Source organism: Amblyomma mixtum, chromosome 6 (genome assembly GCF_055824585.1).
Source record: "Amblyomma mixtum isolate Tamu chromosome 6, ASM5582458v1, whole genome shotgun sequence".
Taxonomy (NCBI): Eukaryota; Metazoa; Arthropoda; class Arachnida; order Ixodida; family Ixodidae; genus Amblyomma; species Amblyomma mixtum.
This window is the reverse complement of record NC_143017.1, coordinates 137,491,681-137,503,711: the sequence shown is the minus strand read 5'-3', so window position 1 is coordinate 137,503,711 and position 12,031 is coordinate 137,491,681. Positions and strand designations below refer to the sequence as shown.

At 49.2% G+C, this 12,031-nt stretch overlaps 1 protein-coding gene across 1 annotated transcript in view; it reads right to left on the bottom strand.

The window, feature by feature from the left end:
• LOC149340521 (alpha-tocopherol transfer protein-like) overlaps positions 1 to 12,031 on the bottom strand; it is a 71,947-nt gene that overhangs the window by 40,000 nt on the left and 19,916 nt on the right. The gene's annotated exons all lie outside the window — the stretch shown is intronic.

Genomic DNA, 12,031 nt, shown 5'->3' with positions numbered 1-12,031 from the left:
AGAATTATGATAGCTTCCCTCGCCCTTTGGCTGTTCAATGAATCACTGCTTTCCTATTACCAACAATATTGTCCGGGCTTCGGTTTATCTTTATTGTATATCATTTCTTTTTCATTTTCGCCGATATAACAGGTGAATTAAAGAAAAAAGTGAAACCTGACACTATCGTTACTGCGAAGACTGCCCGCTATTTGTGGAAGAGCCTGAGTGCAACGGAAGCTAGCGTAATTTCATTCCTGAAAGATAAAAAAAAAAATGCCGCGCAAGGCGGCTTTTTCTAGCATAGGTTGACGCTCGCACGATTAACTTCCAATTGATTGCGTACGGTCTAAAAGTATACACAAGATTATGACACGTGCGTATCTGTCTGCTGAAACGTAAAAAAAAAAAAAACGAAATTTGGGACTTGCTAAAAGGTAGTGACAGCAGCTCAAGGAACAGCGAAAAGAGAGAGAGGGAAGCTACTCTGATGTTTCCCTCGCCACGGAAGGTGGTGACGTAACGTGGCGCTGCTCCGTGCCTCGGTCGCCGCTCGAGCGATCACCATCATATTGATCGCCACTGTATCATTGTAGTGTCCGTTCATTCGCGCAAGGCCGCAGGAAATGGGTGTTATCATTTTTGTTCGTGACGCGAGAAGCGACCGGACTAATATCGATTGACCATAGCCACGAAGAGCTGCATCTGCGTGTTTCCTGATTACTGTAGATGATCTTGACCTGTTATCTCGAAGTTTACTTGCCGGCTTTAAATTGAGCGATGCCGCGAGCGGCGGGCATTCGTAGTTCGACGACTGACGAGCACATTTGTTGCTTACACCACTGCGTGCTGTTTAGTTCTTTTGCGGGCGCAAGTCAGCCCAAATAAAGAGCTTCGTTTGAAAGTCTTGTTACAGTCTTTCTGACCACTGGACTGCCGTCACTACAACGTGACAATAGAAACGCGACCAGTGTGGCCATGAATTCAACCTTAGAAATCGCGGTCGTTAAAAAAAAAATGGCGGGGGATTTCTTGTGGTTAGGCCAAATGCGAATTGGGTGCGCTAGCATTTCGGTTTTCCCTTCGGTTTCGGTTTGCGACTCGGTTTTGAGCAGGCGTTAGACAAAGATCTGACACCTGCTCTTGAGCAGGCGTCAGACAAAGATCGGAGAAATCGGACTTAACCTCTGCCTTAAAGGTGCACTGAAGAGGATTCTGACATGTCTTTTTGCCGCGGGAACTCGATCCACACGTTCCTAGCATTCTTAGAAACAGTGACTTATTGCCCTGTGTGGCCGCTTTCCCCAATTAAAACGAATTAACGTCCGGCTCCCGCCTTTTTTTTTTTTTTTGAATTCTGCCTCGTACGGTGGGCGGAGTCGACTATTTGCTACTACGGACTACTACGTTTTACTCCGCCGATGGCAGAGCGGCAAGCCGCCACGGGACTGGGTGAAAGGCGCTCCACGCGTTGGTCGACTCCGCCCACCGTACGTGGCGGAATTAAAAAAAAAAGGCGGGAGCCGGACGTTAATTCGACTTAATTGGGGAAATCGGCCACACAGGGCAGTAAATCGCAGTTTCTAAGAAAGCTCGGAACGTGTAGATCGAGTTCCCGCGGCAAAAAGACAAGTTCAGATTCCTCTTCAGTGCACCTTTAAGGATAAGACGCTATCTAGCCATATATTTATATGATGCCCATATACGTCCATATATGGGCATATATGGGCATATGCGTCATGCCTATATATTCATAAATCACTGGGAGTCCTCATACCACTCCTGGCGCAGTGGTGCAGCGCTTAAAGGGAAGCTGAAACGGTTTTTTGAGAATTCGAGGTTATTCAAGAATTCGAATCTATCAAGCTTCTAGACAAACCCTGCAAAGTATTTTTGAACTAGCATTTAAAATGGTGACATAATCGTCGATTAAAACCGCGAAGATGTTCAGGCTTCTCGTCAATACGTTGGAGAAGTGCGAGGAAACTCGGCAGTGACGTCATTATCGCCGGAACTTCGGATGTCCGCTGCTTACGCCTGCATGCTGCTGTGCGTCGTCAGGCGGCGGCAAACAATGAATCGTGAGCTTCACCTTCGATGACGTCGGTTTTCTTCCATGAAATAAACCTTTCTTCGCTGGAAACGTAGTGCCGTCATGCGTGACGTCATTATCGGGGCCTCCGCCCGTCGCTGTGCACTCCAGAGAAGCCTGAACGCCGACGACGACTTTATTCGGCGATTACGCCACCATTTCAAATGCTAGAGCAAAACGATTTCGCAGTCTTTACCAGCACATTTCGCACATTCGGCAACCTTAAACTCATGGAATTCTAAAACCGCTTCAGTTGCCCTTTAAGGGATGCGCCAATGCCCTGCGATGGCAGGTGCTCCCAACGGTGGGGATTGTGAGACCCAGCTTTCTCTTCCCGAGCAACCTCAAGGTCACGGAGAGAAGCTTTGGACGGGCAAATTTCGGCGAAATCTGAGATTAGGGGTTTCAGCGCTAGCAAACTAAAAAAAAAAAGAAATGACATCGCTAGGGTTTCGAGGACGTTTTAATATTTAGACATTGCGGGCCGAAAAAAGATTACTGGTTAAAAATCTAGAGGTAAAAGTTTGTTGGGCGTGTATGCAACCCTTTAATTTGGGTCTCGGAACTTCGGGGCTATTCACACACAAGATAGAGAGGGAAGGCGGGGATGTTAACCAGAAGGGTATTCCGCTTGGCTACCCTGCAATGAGGAAGAGAATGGGACTGAAAAAAAGAAAGAGAGAAAGGGCGAGGAGCACAGTCACGATTTGTCATTCAAGCCGAGGGAGCGAACGCGCCATATCTTTTCTTCTTTTTGTATTTACAAAAAACTGAGCGCCTTTTCCGACCACTTTTTTGTCCGTGCAGCAGGAGAATAGAGAGAAGGAGAGAAGACTTTTATTTCCGGGTGGTCGGGGCCCCTAGTCCAGGACTCCGATGGCAGCAGATGACTTGCGGACTGCCGTATTTAGTCGCATATAGGTCGACCACGAATATAGGTCGACCCCTATACATTGGGCCCACCGAGAAATAAACAAAAATTATCCGAATATAAGTCGACTCAGATCTTTTGAAAAACGGAAAACATGCACATGACAAACTTTTATTCAAAATAAACTTGGCCACTAAATACCGCTAGTCGCTGTCACAAGCCTCATCTTCGTCAGAACTGTCGGGAAAGTTTTCCTCTTGGGATGCTTCGCAGGCAACCTCGGCATTCCAAATGACGTCGGCCTCGCTGCCGTCGAGTGCATTAGAAATGCAGCATTTTTTGAACCTTGTAGTGATGATCTCCGCTGGAAGATCTTCCCACGCATCCTTGACCCATGTCGCAACTTCGCTGAGTGGGACCTTCTTGCGGAGTCCCGTTGGCGTCATGGCTGCATTGTGCTTCGCGAGCCATTCCCTGTAATATTTGGCGATACGGTCCTTAAAAGGCTTGTTCACGGCGACATCCAGGGGTTGTAACTGAGACGCCATACCACCAGGTATGACGAAAAGGTCTGTGCCTGCCTTCTGTAGGGCTTCGTTGACGCCCGGGCAAATGTGGCCTCTGAACGAGTCCAAGACGAGCATGTTCAGTGTAGCCGGCGCTACTTGTAACGGCGGGCGTTACAACAGAACTCCATTAGCTCGCTACTTTTGTTCGCTTTGGTCACGAATATAGGTCGACGTTCTTTGGTCACGAATATAAGTCGATAAATATTAAGGGCAACATTTCTGAAAAAAAAAAAAAAAAAAGGTCGGCCTATATGCGAGTCAATACGGTAGCTGGAAGATCCAGGCTTGCTGGTCCAGGTTGTCGCTCGTCAGGGCCTCCTGCCACTGCTCGTGTGTCGGGTATGGCGCTATTAAATTTTTGTCCGTTTTCTCCTGGCATTCCCAAAATGTATGGCAGAGCGTGGGGCTAGCTCTGCACCAAGGACAATTGCTACCTGCACTCAGTGAGCAATTTACCTCTTGTGCTGCTGCGGGAACGGGCCCCGGCCTGGGCCTCGCTTCGAGATTGGCGGGCCGGGCCTGGGCTCAGTACAGTGATAATATAGTGGGCCCAATCCGGGCCCAGGTTTGAAGTCGAAGGTGCTGGGCCGGGTTTTGAGTATCGGGCTCGGGCCGAGCTCGGACCACGGAATGCGGTCCATGGAGTGATCTAATGGCAATGTTAGTGCCCGGAACGATCGTGTGACTTCTTTCGTCAGGTGTGCAGTATTTCCAGAGTTCGTTTCGTGCCAGGAAACAGTTTTGCGTTAATGTTCGCTGCAGTAGATGAAAATTTTAAGTTCTCGAAAGTGGCACCAAAGCGTGTCCTCACCGAAGAAGAATTGGAAGAACGCCGTCGTTCACACGCCGAGAAAGCATGTCAACGCTACGCTGCGAAAAGTGCTGAACAAAGTCATCGTTGACACCTTCGTTAAAACATTTGCCTTGCCTAAAAAAATTACACTACACTCATCAAACATCATTAAGTCTTAAGCAGTATATCTTCGAATTTTTGCTGGAACATGCGTTAGATTTCAGTGTTCCATAGACGTTCACGAATAATTCAGAGGAATAAGGACACTGTTAGCTTGCTCTATAATCATCTTCAATACTTTATACATGATTTTTTTTTGCTTCCTTCATAATTTGGGTATAAACGATTAATGAAAATTTAAGAGAATGAAGATCACGACTTCCTAGAACTACGTCAACTTTCGAGAGCAGATTTTACGGTGAGAAATTTCCCACATAGTGCTTCCCCCTTACAAGACAGGGAATTTTTTCTTCCCTTCCTTATAGCGGTTAAAGCTGTGAGAGCTAATCCAGCATAAAAGGCAGCGGCGGCCGACGCTTTTGCCAGCTGGTTAATGAGAGTGCGATCGAAACAGAGCTAGAATATTGTAATTATTACGTTAACAAGAGAACAATCTTTTTCATTATTACGCTAAAAGCAGGAAAGCAGGAGCTTTCGAAAAACGTGCTTCAGTGGTCACCTGGGCCGTATCCTATATAGCTGTTCATTTTCCGTTGTCCATTTCGCGTCCATTCGTTCCTATATCACTCCTCTCTGGCAAACGACCCGGTCTTTGTGTGGCTGGCGACCGGACTTCACCATCGGCTGCATATTGCATCCAATTTCAGCCAATGGTAAGGTCCCGTCTCCAACCATCCAATGGCCAGGTCGCATGCCCCCGTACCCTTGAAAGCTGCGGGTACATCTGGGTGACCACAGACAGAGGACTGAATAAACGCGAAATGGACAACGGAAAATGGACAGCTTATACATTATGGCCTCTGGTCAACCGAAACAACAGATTGAGCGGTTCATCACGCAAAGAGGAAAAAGCGCCCCGAGGTTGGCGATCGTGTGCCTTCAGAACAACCCAAAATAGTTATTTCTTGGTATAGACGCTTTACAACGCGGGAGCATGGGCGCCGCCATATTTGGTCACATGACCATGCATTCCGCCATCGCTGGCCTTCGGGCATCGACGGCTGCCGGCGCGCTGGTGCCCGGCTGCAAGGCGCTTCTCCGGCTCTCGTTGTGGATAACGAGCTGCCGGACGCCACAAACATTTCTGGTGAGTGCGCATAGAACCTGTTGGTGCTGGAAAATGTTTGCTTCAACCAGCTGATTTACTCGTCTCCTTCAGACTGCCGGCATCGGCTCGCATGTGTCAACATGCCGCGGTCAGCTACCTGCGCGTTCATATTTATTCAATCAGTTCACCACGTAACGATATTTTTAAGCATGAAATGCTTTTAGCCCCCGTTGTCGGCAGTGTGGTGACGTCACGCCGAGACCGAGAGCCATCATCCGGGCACTGAAATCCACTCATCCGGGCATTGAAATCCACTCATCCGGGCATTGAAATCCACTCATCCGGGCATTGAAATCCACTCATCCGGGCTCTGAAACGAGAACATCCGGGCACCGTACGAGACTTAACGAGATTTAACGAGACTCTGTAAGCCCTCCTACGCGACCGGCATGCAAGCGCCGGTTGGTCTCCAAAGGAGTCACAAAAAATAACTGCTTCCAGTGCCTTCTCAATGTTTATCAAGATATCAGTCGCTGTGCGTTTGATAACGCACGGAATTATAATTTCCGATTTCTAATAACGCGTGCAAAAAGCACATAAATGCCACGTTACACTTCGTTGTCATACGTGATCTCTTAGGGGCTTCGCGCATCGAAGCAAAGCCGCGCAGGCGCACACGGGCCCGGGGGAGAAGCGCTGCGTTCAAAGGGCAAGGCATCGCGACGAACGGGTGGTGGCGTTCCTCCCTTCCATTACGGTGCGGTTCGGGTGTCCACCGAGATGACATTAGGCCCGTAAACATTTCATGCTTACTCTACTCTCGGTTACGGGAGAGGCAGAGATTTTTGGACAGCATAACTTGTTGTCGAACTGCAGATTAAAAGCGGACCAATGCCTGAAAGCGCGCTTTTTAGAGCCCGATATTTTTGCCGAATGGAGGAATATGTGTTCACAGCTATCAAGAACGTTCGCTGCTCAGTACTGTGCACGCGTCTTACAACCGAACGTCCGCGTACGTGTGATCGCCGACCGATTGTCCAGATATTTACTTTATCCTCCGTTAACATTCCGGCTTCCAAATGAAGAGTATGGAACTTTTTCAAGGACCCGCTCAGAAGCTCAGCGACGTTCGACCGTGCTCTCTTGCTAAGTAAAACTGAAACGTGCTCGGAGTTTAGCACCCGCAGATGTAAGCAGCCGGAATAAGCTGGAATATTCGAAGTCCTGTAATGATAAATTTCACCGCTGTCCTGTGCATTAGCGCACATCTGCAGAGATTTGCACTAGGCGACAGAATTGTATGTTGAAGCGCCTCCTTTGAGGACTTTTGCAAACGCTCAGTTGCTACTTCCACCGTGCTAGCGTTAAGTACGCACGACAGTTTAGTGAGCACTGTGCCGACGCCGAGGAAGCACTTATTGCAAAGGTCTAAAACGCACCAATCATTCGATGCATTCATCAGTGTTTGTCGATGGTGAGAAAGGTTACAGGCATAGGTACGCTCGTTCTGCCTTTCCCGCAGGTACTGTAGGCGTTGAAATAAACTGGCGCGCGGCGTTTGTGATATGTTTATTTTTTCGTGGAACAACACATTAACGTTCTGTTCTGCTTGGAAGCAGCATGAACTCACAAGACAGCTCCTCCAAAAACGGCGGTAACTGTTCGCGGTTTCCTTTATGTAACAAGCGCGTCTATTTTTCCGACTTTACACCACAGGGATATTAGATCTAGATATTAATTCAACAAACATCTAAATTAATTCAACAATACGCATGACATCCGTATCACAGCTGGGTTGTTTAAGAGTCACTTGGCGTTCGTACACAAGCTGCGCAACAGCGTTTCGCAATGCGCGGTGATGCTGCTGAGGCCGGCTTTGAAGGCCAGAAGTGGCGCACCTCCTAGTGGCGCCATCTGTCATGGACAGAGCAAACTGCTCTCTGTAAACGGTTGGTTTGGTTGGTTTATGGGGTTTAACGTCCCAAAGCGACTAAGGCTATGAGAGACGCCGTAGTGGAGGGCTCCGGTAATTTCGACCACCTGGGGTTCTTTAACGTGCACTGACATCGCACAGTACACGGGCCTCGAATTTCTCCTCCAAAGAAATTCAGCCGCCGCGGCCGGGATCGAACCCGCGTCTTTCGGGCCAGCAGCCGAGCACCATAGCCACTGAGCCACCGCAGCGGCAAACGGTCTGTAAACGGTCTATAGTTACGGGGATTTTCGTTTATGGCATGGAAAATTACTGGCTGCGACGTAGACACAAGGCAAATGCAAACATAGATTGCTCAGAGATCGGTTTACTTTGTGCACAACAGATGGCGCCACTAGGAGCATCGCCATCTCTGGCCTCCTTCTCACCGCTTCTCACGGGCTTGTGTCGCATGCCAAGTGCGCTTTAAACAGGTAGCCATTAATGCAAAGTGCTCGATGATCTCGTCGCCCGTTGTTCACTCTCGGCTTGTAGCGCAGGGCTGGCGAATGAAATAACGAAAAAAAAATGGTGTTCGTCCAGGGAGGGGGCAGAGGCAGGCGGACAAAGCGTAGATAAAATGCGCCTCGCTGGCCGCACGGTGGTTTGTGGCCTTTAAATAATGAAAAAAAACTCTTGCTTGGTGGCAGCTGTCATTACCTCTTTTCAAAGGAGACGTTCCTATCATCCATCCACATATCGTAAGCTGACTCGTCATAGCGGTCATGCATAGTGGTCTAGCTGCATCGAGAGTTACTTTTAAGGCGGAAGCCTTTAATGCCTCATCGTTGTAAGCAGGAGCTGTCGACAGAAATGTCACGCTTTTCAGTTGGTCGAAACGGTCGTAACGTCACAGTGCGCGAATTTCAAACGGGGCCAATTGTACTTAGGCTACTAACCATGTAACCAATTAAAGGGATCGTATAGTGATGCTCCAAGTAAGTTTGAGTTTAGTTAATTGCTTACTTAACCAATTAGTCCAATTCACCTTTCTAGTCAGAGAAGATAAATAAAAAATTCTCTGCCTCTCCCGTAACCGAGAGTAGAGTAAGCATGAAATGTTTACGGGCCTAATGTCATCTCCGTGGACACCCGAACCGCACCGTACAGGAAGGGAGGAACGCCACCACCCGTTCAGCGCGATGCCCTGCCATTTGAACGCAAGGTTTTTTGAGGAAAGGAAATGGCGCAGTAATTCTCTGCCATCTCGGTGGACACCCGAACCGCACCGTAATGGAAGGGAGGAACGCCACCACCCGTTCGGCGCGATGCCTTGCCCTTTGAACGCAGCGCTTCTCCCCCGGGCCCCTATGCGCCTGCGCGGCTTTGCTTCGATGCGCGAAGCCCCTAAGAGATCACGTATGACAACGAAGTGTATCGTGGCATTTATGTGCTTTTTGCACGCGTTATTAGAAATCGGAAATTATAATTCCGTGCGTTATCAAACGCACAGCGACTGATATCTTGATAAACATTGAGAAGGCACTGGCAGCAGTTATTTTTTGTGACTCCTTTGGAGACCAACCGGCGCTTGCATGCTGGTCGCGTAGGAGGGCTTACAGAGTCTCGTTAAATCTCGTTAAGTCTCGTACGGTGTCCAGATGTTCTCGTTTCAGAGCCCGGATGACTGGAGTTCAGTGCCCGGATGACTGGATTTCAGTGCCCGTATGAGTGGATTTCAATGCCCGGATGAGTGGATTTCAATGCCCGGATGAGTGGATTTCAGTGCCCTGATGATGGCTCTCGGTCTCGGCGTGACGTCACCATACTGCCGACAACGGGGGCTAAAAGCATTTCATGCTTAAAAAGGAAGACAGAGCAAAGCCTCGCTAGGCTCGAAGATGCCGGCTTACGCTCTTATCGCTTAATATAAAAATATAACTCGCTACGCTGTGTTGATGCCATGTGGCCTTGCAGACCATCAACGATCGAGTTCTAGGCGATCGAGAACATAAGCGCCAATTTCGTCAAGGTCTCGAAGTGTGCACCCGCGAAGCTCAACGAAACATAGCAAAAAGAAAACACGGGTTTGCCCCTGCCAGGGAAACACAGACGTCACACAGACGGGGGCACGTTTCTGAGGTTATCGCTCGAGAAACAGCGGCTTCTAGGCGAAGACAACAAGCGACTCCTGCAGGCGCGTACAGGTGCATTTTTATGTCTTTTGGCTTTACAAGTACCATTTGTGACAAATTCGTGAAAGGCAGCAGTCATGAGAGACTAATTATTTCTTCTAATTAACATCTCATGAATATCCTAATCACCAGCACAGAAAACTATGACAGCTAACGCTGAAAGTCGCAGCATCAAGCGATGGTCGCGTGTGAATTCTTGACCGTTGCTTGCATAGAGCTATACGGGGTGTTTCACGTAACTTGAACCAAGGATTTAAAAAAAGCGATAAACCGCAGCCCGCTGAAACCAACGACACATTGTTCGCCATCATGTGGTGCATTTTTTTAATTGCGCTTAATTAGTTAATTGACTGTGATGAATTATGCAAAATTTCAAATATTCATTTTAGTGCCAAGACCGTTACGTTAGGTTGTAGAGGAGGTTCATAAACAACCGATCCCGTTTATTGCGGCATCGTATCTCCTACGGTGTCCTTTTTTCCGACATTTAAAGAAAGCCCGCGAATTATGAAAAAGTACCACGTGACTACGCTCGTGCGCTACCAAATTGCAGCGCTCTCAGCGGCGTTTCGAGCAAACGGAGCCTGCCCGCTGACCGTGGCGAAGTGAACGGCCGGCGCTGTTAGCAGCGGCTTGATAGTGCGTCAGCACTTTCCGCAGCGGCGCGGCGGCCGTTCACTTCGCGGGCAGGCTCCGTTTGCTCGAAACGCCGCTGAGAGCGCTGCAGTTTGGTAGCGCATAGGGTGCCTCGATGCCAGCGCTGCGCATCGAGGCACCCTAGTAGCGCACGAGCGTAGTCACGTGGTACTTTTTCATAATTCGCGGGCTTTCTTTAAATGCCGGAAAAAAAACTCTGCCTCTCCCGTAAACGAGAGTAGAGTAAGCATGAAATGTTTACGGGCCTAATGTCATCTCGGTGGACACCCGAACCGCACCGTACAGGAAGGGAGGAACGCCACCACCCGTTCAGCGCGATGCCTTGCCATTTGAACGCAAGGTTTTTTGAGGAAAGGAAATGGCGCAGTAATTCTCTGCCATCTCGGTGGACACCCGAACCGCGCCGTAAAGGAAGGGAGGAACGCCACCACCCGTTCGGCGCGATGCGTTGCCCTTTGAACGCAGCGCTTCTCCCCCGGATCACGTACGACAACGAAGTGCAACATGGCATTTATGTGCTTTTTGCACGCGTTATTAGAAATCGGAAATTATAATTCCGTGCATTATCAAACCCACAGCTCCACTGATATCTTGATAAACATTGAGAAGGCACTGGCAGCAGTTATTTTTTGTCTCGTTTGGAGACCAACCGGCGCTTGCATGCCGGTCGCGTAGGAGGGCTTAGAGAGTCTCGTTAAATCTCGCTGTCTCGTACGGTGCCCGGATGTTCTCGTTTCAGAGCCGGGATGACTGGATTTCAGTGCCCGGATGACTGGAATTCAGTGCCCGGATGAGTGGATATCAGTGCCCGGATGAGTGGATTTCAGTGCCCGGATGTTGGCGCTCGGTCTCGGCGTGACGTCACCACACTGCCGACAACGGGAGCTAAAAGCATTTCATGCTTAAAAGGACACCGTAGGAGATACGATGCTGCAATAAACGGGATCGGTTGTTTATAAACCTCCTCTACAACCTAACGTAACGGTCTTGGCACTAAAATGAATATTAAGCATGAAATGCTTTTAGCCCCCGTTGTCGGCAGTGTGGTGACGTCACGCCGAGACCGAGAGCCATCATCCGGGCATTGAAATCCACTCATCCGGGCATTGAAATCCACTCATCCGGGCTCTGAAACGAGAACATCCGGGCACCGTACGAGACTTGAGACTCTGTAAGCCCTCCTACGCGACCGGCATGCAAGCGCCGGTTGGTCTCCAAAGGAGTCACAAAAAATAACTGCTGCCAATGCCTTCTCAATGTTTATCAAGATATCAGTCGCTGTGCGTTTGATAACGCACGGAATTATAATTTCCGATTTCTAATAACGCGTGCAAAAAGCACATAAATGCCACGTTACACTTCGTTGTCATACGTGATCTCTTAGGGGCTTCGCGCATCGAAGCAAAGCCGCGCAGGCGCACACGGGCCCGGGGGAGAAGCGCTGCGTTCAAAGGGCAAGGCATCGCGCCGAACGGGTGGTGGCGTTCCTCCCTTCCATTACGGCGCGGTTCGGGTGTCCACCGAGATGGCAGAGAATTACTGCGCCATTTCCTTTCCTCAAAAAACCTTGCGTTCAAATGGCAAGGCATCGCGCTGAACGGGTGGTGGCGTTCCTCCCTTCCTGTACGGTGCGTTTCGGGTGTCCACCGAGATGACATTAGGCCCGTAAACATTTCATGCTTACTCTACTCTCGGTTACGGGAGAGGCAGAGATTTTTAGACAGCATAACTTGTT